This window comes from Galeopterus variegatus, unplaced genomic scaffold, assembly GCF_000696425.1.
Source record: "Galeopterus variegatus unplaced genomic scaffold, G_variegatus-3.0.2 Scaffold2737, whole genome shotgun sequence".
Classification (NCBI taxonomy): domain Eukaryota; kingdom Metazoa; phylum Chordata; class Mammalia; order Dermoptera; family Cynocephalidae; genus Galeopterus; species Galeopterus variegatus.
In genome coordinates, this window is record NW_007728848.1 from 256,373 (window position 1) to 267,280 (window position 10,908).

Genomic DNA, 10,908 nt, shown 5'->3' on the forward strand with positions numbered 1-10,908 from the left:
ACTGCAAAATGGTGCAGCCTCTCTGGAAAATGGTATGGAGGTTCCTCAAACAATTGCAGAGAGATCTACCATATGACCCGGCTATCCCACTGCTGGGAATATACCCAGAGGAATGGAAATCATCAAGTCGAAGGTATGTTCTACAATGTTCATTGCAGCACTATTTACAATAGCTAAGAGTTGGAACCAGCCCAAATATCCATCATCAGATAAGTGGGTACAGAAAATGTGGTATATCTACACAATGGAATACTACTCAGCTATAAAAAAGAATGAAATTCTGCCATTAGCAACAACATGGGTGGACCTAGAGAGAATTATATTAAGTGAAATGAGTCAGGTAGAGAAAGAGAAATATCACATGTTCTCACTTATTTGTGGGAGCTAGAAATAAATAAATAAATACACAAATAAACTGGGCAAGGAGGGAAGAAGACACAACAATTACAATTCCTTGAAGTTGATACAACAAGCGAACAGATATGAGGTTGTTGGGAGGGAGGGGGGGGAGGGAGGTTTTGGTAATGGGCCACAATAATCAACCACATTGTCTATTGACAAAATAAAATAAAATTAAAAATAAAAATAAAAAATATATCACCCATTAGAATTATCATAAGGATTAAATGGTGTGATATATATGTCTATAAGTATCACTCAGTAGATGTTATCGTATTTTCTCTTTATGGTACTAGTAGAATGTGCTTTCTGTGGCACTGTTGATATAAGTTCTGGAAAATATAGCCCTCAAACAACCTTAGATGTGTTTGTGCATGGAGCAGCCTGGCCACCGTCACAACTAGAGACAAACACTCTGCCAGCTCCACTCATCCTTCCAGCATAGTCTGTTCGGGTGGGGGAGACCTTTCCTGGCCTCCCTCAGAACCATCATATGCCATGTCCCCAGGGCTATATGCTGCAATTAGATGAGAAAAAGCAAGCACCACCTGGCACTAAACAAGTATCAGCAGCTTACAAACGACTTGTCTCTGGAATAATTCTTCTTTCACATGGAGAGCAGGGGGAGGTCGACATCGGGACCCAACACCAGAGAACAAGTGCCCTGAAAGGCTGTCGTAGGACTCACTGACAGCTCTATGGTGTCTACAGCTCAATTCCAGGTTGAAAAAAGGAGTGTGTGCTCATGTCCATAGCTTGTGGTTACAAAGAGACAAAAAGCCCCCTTCTCACTTCTCTATTTTGAAGAGCAAAATTCTGCAAACACAGAGGCATGGCAGAGGGTCAGTGTTTGGGGCAGTGCCTAGTGGGGGTGAGCTGGCGTGGGGCCAGGCTAGCATGTCTCGCCTTGGCCTGCGCAGAGACCATTCCTGCTGTGCTGCTGCTGGTGTCCTCTGCAGTTCCTGAAACATTCCCCAGCATCCAACAGAAGGCTATGTACGTAAATGATGAAGACAGAAGCTTTATGCCCTTCCTGATGATTATGGGTGTTATACCCCTGAAGAAGAAAAATGTTAATGAATCACTTTGTAACCCTTAAGTGGCTCCTGTTAAGCTGTGATGGGAATGCCCGTGGGCCAGATAATGGTGGAAAAGTTTGTCCTTGGCATCCACTTGTTATGTCTTCTCTCCTCTTAGCATGATTTTTCCTCTCTCAGCTGGAACCTGTCACCTAGCCCCACATGAGGTGACCGGTCACCTCATGCTGACCCAGGCCATCAAGGATTCTCTCCTTAGGGTCCCAGACAAATCTGCTGCCAGCAGATGTTGCACATCATGACATAAATGAGAGGTTGCACACCAAAGCCACAGGTGTGTTTGGTTTACCTTGCACAGTGTTTTGAACAAATATCACTCACTTGCATCATTTAAGAGATTTCATATGAATATCTAAATTTTCAGCTTCTGTGAAAAAAACAAACAAAACCGTAAAAGGCTTGACGATATTGGGTTAACATTTTCACATTAGCAACAATTGACTGGAGCCAAGTGGTAGCTGCTCTTTGCCATAGTCCCCACTACTCCCTATTGCATCCCTTCTCACATAGGCCACTTTTACTGTCAGGTAACTGGCTCTCTTTATTCACTCACATTACCTTCCTGGCCCTGTAGGTATCTATGTTTGCAGTTTCTGCTTTAGACCTTCCAAGCTTCCTCTCTAATTATATCACTTGCTTCCATCCAAATTTTGTCAACTTGTGCCCATTTCTTCAAGCTACTCTGTTTCAATGGCAACCAAAGGAGCTCTAGTTGGACCAACAAACTCACAGAAAATATAAATGGTCCTTGAGGCTCTGATATCTCTATCAGTTAACTATGCCCACAATAATGCCACTTAAAAACCAATCACAAAATCTGATGAGCATATGACAGAAGGCATTTATGTAGTTCAAGTGCTCAGCCCATGGGGTGAAGGTCAGCCCCAGGCTGGTCTCAGACTGGGGGGACAAGGAGTGGTAGCTTTGCTCCATGTGTTTCCGATCTTCTCCCTGAGACTAGTGGGCTAGCCTGGACATTTTCTTCTCATGGTGATGGCAGATGTGCAAGAGAGAAAGTGGAATTGGTACACCTTGATCTGCCTCATTCTATGGCCAACAAGTCATACTTCCAAACCCAAGGTCAAGAGGTGGGGCAGCATTCCCACCCACAGCTCAAGGACAAGGCAAAGTTACAAGGCATGTGTGTAGTGAAGAATTAACTTTACCCCAAGACAGGTCTGGCCTTCACCCTTGGCTACCTGGAGGTGATCCCCAGGCCCTTGGAATGTCATGCCTGAGAGAAATCACTTGACAATTTAACAATCTGATTTATGATGGAAGCTTTTGGTGGAAGTAGTGGTATCAGTTCTGCCTTTGGAGGGACTAGAGACTAAAGGTCATCCATGGGGGTAGTATGTCAACAGCCTCAATGAAAACTCTGGACACCAAGGCTCGGTGAGCTTCTCTGGCTGGCATTATTCCATGCATATTGTCACCCAAACATGGCTGGTGGGGGTAACACTGTCCAGACTCCACAGGTGGAGGATGCCTGGAAGCTCCATGTGTGGGCCCCTCCTGGACTCTGTACTGCGCATCTCTTCCTTGGCTGGTTTTACTCTGTATCCTCTCTCTGTAATAAACTGTAACCATGAGTATAACAGCTTTCAGTGACTTCTGTGAGTCTTTTCAGTGAATTATCAAAATGGAGGGTGGTTTTGGGAACCCCGTGTAACCAAGCCAAAAAGATCTAATTGAGTTCAGTTGCTGGTTGCACTAAGAGCCAATCAGACAAAAAATAGAGCCAGGAAGAAGGATTTTGTTTATGGCCAGCGGGGAGAACAGTTCAACAGAGCAGCAATATCAGTCCGCCTCCTCGACTGACTAATGTTTAGGGTTTTTAAAAGGGAAGAAAAAAATGCAGGTACATGCAGGGAGGTAGTGAAGGGGGGATCATGGGATCTGCAGGTAGCTTGAGTTGGAGGACAGGATTCCAAGATGAACAGGGTTCCCTAATGTCACGGGGTCTGGTCTGGTGAGCCTCAAGTCCCTGACATTATCTCAAAGCTGGAAAACTCAAGGACAACGACCTTAGCCAAGCATCATTGGAACTTTAGAGTACCTGACTCAGACTCTTGACTAATGTGCATATCTAATATAATCTTTTCTAGGCAATAGTATAGGTTAATAGTCAGCTTGGCCTTTCTTTGGAAAGCCTTTGTTTAAAAAGGTCGATTAGGAAAGGAGGAGAACAGGAGGGAGACTCAGCTTTTGCTCTTAACCCTTAAGTTTGTGGAGGCTGTTCAAAGGAACAGGAGAGACTTATTAAAGACACTCTTACAGGCCTTCACAGTCGAACATTAATTGATACTGGAAGTGAGGGGAGTCTTGTGTAGACGGTTCCTTGACTTTCCATTGGCCTAACAGCTGGAAACAAGGAGGGATGACAATGGAATCTGACAATACAAATTGCCACAATATCCCTCTCAGGGACATCTTTATTTATTCGTCCGTTCACCATTTATTGAGCACCTACTGTGTGCACAATGCTATTCTAGAACCTGAGTCTAAAAGGAGTGAATAAGGCACAGCCTTGAATTCTAGTGCAGAAGACAAAATAGAAATAAGAGGACAGATGTGTGAGATAAATATGTCAGGTTGGGAGAAGTACCGTGGGCAAAGTAATGCAAAGTGAGGGGAGGTGGCGGCTACATCTTATCTACAGAGTGGTGAAGACAGACTCTGCTGGAAAGGTGACATCTGAACAGACTTGAATGAATCCAAGGAGGAAGTGGGGCTGTGATTCAGGACAAGAAGGTTCTAGAAAGAGGGACAAGCAAGCCCAAAGATGCAGCAAGAAGCCCTTAAGCAAGGGGACTCTGGCAGCATAGATGTTACTGTCATGCAAGGAATTCATCCTGTGGAAGGTTTTCTTCACGTGGTCCTTGGAGGGCCATGCTGTGCCTGTAGGAAAGCCAGGGAACAGGGACGCCTCTCCTCCAGCGTGCCTCAGACCGAGCCCGAGACCAGTGGCTCTGCACTTTGTTTTGCGCAGCTTGCTCGGTTGTGTGGTTTCTTCCTCCTGTTCAACACTGGAATCATCTCCCCTGCCTCTTTCCTCCTTCCCAGAGGACGAGCAGCATCTCTCAATGCATCTGGTTTCTCGGGAAAAAAAAAAAAAAAAAAAAAAGAAAGCAAAAAGAAAGGACAGGAAATGAGTTATTTCTATTTATTTGGTTCATTAGGTGAACAAAGCAGCCCATAGCTGGAAAGTACAGGGTGACGAAGAAGCAGCCCTTAGGGAAAAACCTAGTGGGGAAATTTTATTAAAAGCCGTAGTTTGCATGTGGGCATGCTGGGCTTCCCTTTCAGCCGGTCAGTGGTCGTCAGAGCCCTGGGGGGCTCAGGCGGTGAGGCTGGGAAGGTGTGAGTGCTGGAGAATGTTCTGGAAGGGCTGGGGGAGGGCCAGTGGAGGGAGCTGTCCACGTGGCGCCAGAAGGTGCTGGCCACAGAGCCGGAGCCTGCAAGGGCCCCGCAGTGGCAGCTGCTGTGGTGGATTTGGCACAAGACCAGATACAGTGCATTTTTTCCACTGAAAAGCCCTTCTTTAAAAAGGAGGCTCAGAAGGCACGCCTGGGGCACAGGGGAGCCCTGCTTTCCCCTCTTCTAGGACTTCCTCCCCCTTCAGGTCATCAGCCAGGGGTGAGAAGCCAGGGGTGAGAAGCTGCGGAGAGCGATGGGTGCACAGGGCAGTAACCCCCGGCTCTGCCCCCATCCACCGGCCTTAGTCATCAGAGGAGCCCTTCCCGGCCATCGCAAGCCTCTTTCCGCGCATTTAAGACGTGCCCAGCATTTGACGTTGTCTCAGGATGATACCAGAAATGTGTTCACCAGCCCCTCCCACGGGACTTTCTCCTAAAGGGCATACCTCACTCTCATTTCCTCTTTCTCCTTATATTCTAGCTCCTTCTTCCCTGAACCCTCCCCTCACGAGCTCCCTCCCTCCTCATGGAACTGCCCTCCAGCCCTGGCATGCTCCACCCTTCACCCCCACCTCAGACCTTCAGAGAGAAATTGTGCAGAACTGAGAGGCAGGCAAGGTCCACTCGAAGAAGCAGTATTCTCTGAGAACAGTCTTCTATTTGCCACTTACATGCTGCTTGGCAAACGTTGAATAGTGAACTAAAACTTCCTTCTCTGCAGGCCCATCTCCCCACCCCCCAAACCCCTGCCTTGGGAGGCGTAGGTGAGGAGAACATTCTAGAACTTTCTCCCCTGCCCTCCAAACTCTGACCAGGTTCTCCAATGTCCGAGTTCAAAAAGTCATGACATGCCCTACTGACACGGTCTCCAAGAGAAATAAAAGGAGGAAGCCCCATTCCTGAGGTAAGAAACAGGAGGGTCTGAGGGCCCACAGAAGAGACAGAGGTTAACAAATGCTTGCCCTTGGCAGTAAGAATGTGTAAACACTGTGTTTTCTAATAATTTCGGGTTTTTCTCTTTTTATAGTAAAAAGCAGAAGAACACAAAGGTGACAACTAGTGGTTTTCAGAAGAGGAGAAACACTTCCTTCATGTTTACTTTTCCATTCCCTTTCCTGTGAAAGAAAAGATCAACCCACCTGTAAACTCCTCTCAGGCACTCAAGAAAGACCCCGGGTGAGGACTTGGAGCTGTTGTTTTATCACGTCTGCTCCCAGTTCAGTGACATACTCTGGACAACTGTGAAATACTCTCTGGTTTTTTATTGCAACGTGGCCTGAACCCACAAATGGTCATAAGAAATATGCTGTGCTCAGTATGAGGGACTATTCAGAACATGAAGAATCCAACAAGTGTGAGAATCGACTTTGGCACATCTGTGGGTTAAGACGGGGTTGCTGTAAAGTCACAATTGTAGGTTATTGAGTAGTAGATTGGATACTTCTATTTTCAACAATATGGGTTTCCGTGTATTATGAAAAATACTAATTGCAAATTTCTGGAGATGAAGAATGAAGTCCAACAAATGCATAGCTATACCTGCAAGAAAGTAAGGGATATCTGAAGGATCAAAAATAAAGACAGAACTGAGAACCATCATGGGCTGACCCTGGGGCCGCTGTGGGCACGGGGGAAGAGGGCAGTGACCAGGCCTGAGAATCAGCTTGGACATCAGGAGCTTAGGCTTTAATGACCATCAGCCACACAGAGAGAAGCCCTGGGCTCCAGGAGAGTAGAAAATTGAAACTGAGACCCCAGCGTAAGATGAACTAAAAACAATGGCCTACTCACACAGGGAGATGGCAAAGAGGCTTATTTAAAAAAAAAAATGAAAAAGAAAAGGCTGCCCTTAAAATTCATAATCAAATGTATGACCTCACATGGATGTGATATTTTAATTTGTATTACTAGAGTGGTCTAGGACATACCCCACCAAGAAACTAATATAAAATACCATCATAGACTGGTAATATCCTTGAGGTATCTCATTAAAACAAACATAAAATTTCTCTGGGAGGGCACACCCTCATCCCAGACCCTCCCCATATGAAGTCCCAGCTAAAGATGAATTTACAATTAAAAATTACCAAACACAAGAAAAACTATCCATAAAAACCAAGAGTAAGCAAACAAAACAAAAAGCAATATTAAAACCCCAACAACTTCAGATAATATATAATTATCAGATTATAAAATAAGCATGTTTAAAATGATAAAAGTAAAAAAAGTAGTAATAAAAACATAATAAAGGAATAAGACACCATCAAAAAAGACCAGATTAAGTTAAGCAAGAAATAAAATGGAGCTCAGAAACTAAAAAAAAATTTTTCAATTTAAAACTTAATAGGTTAAACCAAAGATTACATATCACTGAATAAATAACTAGTGAATGGAAAGATAGATCTTAGGAATATTCGGAAAACTGTACAGAGAGATGAAGAGATCGAACATGTGGAAGAGGGACTTACTGACATGGGGTGTGGGACGGGCAGGTTGAATGCACATATATTAGGTTCCAGAAGAAGACAATAGAGAGAGTGGAGGTGAGACAATATTTCAAGAAGTAATAAATGAGAATTTTCCTAAACCGATGAAAATTATGAACCCCTGCAGATTAAATAATGTAAACTCTTCTACTAGATACAACACGTTGTAATCAAAATAAGATCAAGTATAAAGGCACCAAGATCTTAAAAGTACTAATAGATAAAATACCTTTGCCTACAAAGGAGTGACCATCAGACTGTCCAGAACTTTGCAACAGCAACAATAGAAGCCAGAAGACAATGGAATAATACACTGAAAGTGCTGAGAGAAAATGAACTGTCAATTTATATTACGACTAAACTATCTTTCAACAATATGGGCAAGATAAACATATCCAGACAACAACTGAAAACATTTGCCACTAAAAGATCTTTGCTAAAAGAATTATTCAAGAATATACATCAGAAAAAATTGCAAAAAGAAGCAGTGAGATGTGTGATATTAGATAAATTTGAACAAGTATTTAATATACAAAAAAGACTGACTGAGTAGTTTAAAAACAAGGTGGAACAAAAGTATTGGTCACAATAATATGTAAGATGGGCGGAGATGGGCTGAGTTTGGGCATTGAGGCATTTTGGGGAGAAGGGTGGCAATACTGATCAACTTTAGGATTTATTAAATCATTTATGTTTATTAAAATTATGTAAAGGTAATCACATAAGAAGAAAAATAGTATGTATCACTGTCAGGCCATAGATAGAACAGCATTGAATAAAAAATTGATCAATAAAGATTGGTCAATAAAATAGAAAGAAAAAAAAAGAAACAGAAAAATCAGGTTAAATATAAAGCATGAAACAAGATGAATAGAATTACATAGAAATATAGCAGAATTCAGAAAATAAGTAAAATTAAACTCTCAGAGAGATTGTCAGTAGTATTAGGTTACATATATCTAACTATACGTTTTTTTAAAAAGGACACATTTAGAACTTAAAGGGCAAGGAAATGTTTCATGTAAAAGTATGGAAAATACCAGCAAAATATTAACCCAAAGTAAGTGGTGTGGTTATATTAAGAGCAGACAAGGTTGTCTTTCAAACAAAAAGGAATATTAGAAAACAAGCCACCAAATGAAGATAAAAAGGAACAATTCATGAAAGATATAACTTACAGGCACCCAAAACATAGCATCAAGTTATATGAAGCAAAAAATTGACAGAATTTCAAGGATACATGGACAGTTTTATAGTCATGGGGGATAATTTAAAACATTTCTTTTGGTTCTTTCAGTAATTGATAGTTTACGATGACAAAAGGAAGGATATAGAAGATCTGAACAACACAGTGAGCAAACTTGATCAAAAAGACAATGTAGAAATGCACATTCTTTCTAAGGACACATGATACAGTTACAACAAAGTCACAGACAATCCTGATTGCAGCAAAGAATCATACAGACTGCATTCTTAAGCATTCTCAACTGTTAGTCACCAGTAGCAACAATTAAAACCAAACCTATTAGAGGTGGGAAAGGGGGAGTGGGAGGGGCTTGGCAAGAAACTAATTAAGGGTCACAAAGATTGATTACATTTTGTAAACATGAGTATACTAATTATCCTGATTTGATTACCATGTATTGTACACATGTATTGATACTCTATTCTGTACCCCACAAATATATATATAATCAATTAAAAAAATTAAAACCAAACCATATATTTGGGGAAAAAATCTTTTTAAACACTTTCTAAATAATTCATGATTAAAGAAGTACCTAAATGGAGAGTAAAAACATAAGAAAGTAAATTTTTATTCACTGGCTACACATACCTAGAAAAATGTAATTTAGAAAACATATATGTGAAAATGACCAAAAATATAAAGGTATCTAGGAATAAATCTATCAAAAGATGTGAAAAACCTTTATGTATGAAATTTTTAAAAGTCTTGAAGATCTAAATAAGTGAAAAATACAATATTGATAGGTTTGTAGAACTGATTTCTAAAGATGTTAATTTTATGCAATTTATAAATTGAATGTATTTCTATTAAGATTCAAACAAGGTTTTTGGGCTTCACAAGTTGATCATAATTTGTATGAGTTGGAACAAAGAGCAAAAAAGGCCAGGACAATTTTGAGGAGGAAGTTCACCATATAAAGATTCACTCACTCCACCCTGATAACATGACTTAATTAAACCACAGTTATAAGAAAGTGTGATTTTAGCACAGGGAGAGACAGAATAGAGTCTACAAACAGGCCCAGTCACATGTGGAAATTTGTGTATAGCACAGAAGTCATCGCAAATCAGTGGGAGAAAGAGACTTTCAACAAGCAGCATTGAACCACTGGTTATCCACATGGAAAAAATAAGTTAGATCTCTACATCAAACCGTATTTAAATGTGTTAAAGACCTACATATGAGTAAGCATGACTTTAAAAGTTTTGGGAGAGGGCCGGCCCAGTGGCGCACTGGATAGTGCGCCGCTTGGGAAGCGCGGCGGCGCTCCCGCCCGAGGGTTCGGATCCCACATACAGACCGGCTCCCGCTCACTGGCTGAGCGAGGCGCGGGAGCAACACCAAGGCTTGCGATCCCGTTGCCGGTCCCCGGTCCGGTACGGGGGCAACACTGAGGGTTGCGATCCGTTGCCGGACACGGAAAAAAGACAAAAAAATAAAAAAAATAAAAAAAAAAATAAAAAGTTTTGGGAGAAAATGAATGAGAGTGTTTTTATGATCTCAGGCTGGGAAAAGATTTCTTAAACACAACATCAGAAGCACAAACCATAAATGAAAAGACTGATAAAATCTGACTACATTAAAATATTTTTAAAAAACTCTCTTGTACATTAAAAATATCATAAACAAAGTAGCAAATACAGATCTTAAACTTGGAGGAGATGTTTGGCATGCACATAACCCAGAAAGGATTTGGCCCAGAATTTATAAATAGCTCTAAAGGAAAAGGCCAAAGGATATGAATGGGCGATTCTCAGAAAACGACATCCAATGGTTTCAAAACATACTAATCAATGTCATGTGAATTAAACAAAATGGACCTAATATTCCACACTCGTTAGACAGGCAAAAATGGGGAAAAAAAGCTGACCACTCCCAGCTCTGCTGAGGAGAGTGTAAATGGGCTCATGCATTTTGCAGGACAAGAAGGCAATATCTAACAAAGCGGTGGGATTCCTGGGCCAGAGGGTTTGAACATCCTCGGCTTCACTGCAGCACTGTTTATAACTGAGAAAACTGGAAGGAAGCATAAATGCTCAGGCATGGGGTCTAGCAGAGGGCACACAGAGGGCCTCGAAAATATTAATGTTTTATTTTTTAAGAATAGATTGTCGTATAACTTCGTATAATGTATGCAATCCGAAGTTATTCCGGTGAGCCTCAAGTCCCTGACATTATCTCAAAGCTGGAAAACTCAAGGACAACGACCTTAGCCAAGCATCATTGGAACTTTAGAGTACCTGACTCAGACTCTTGAC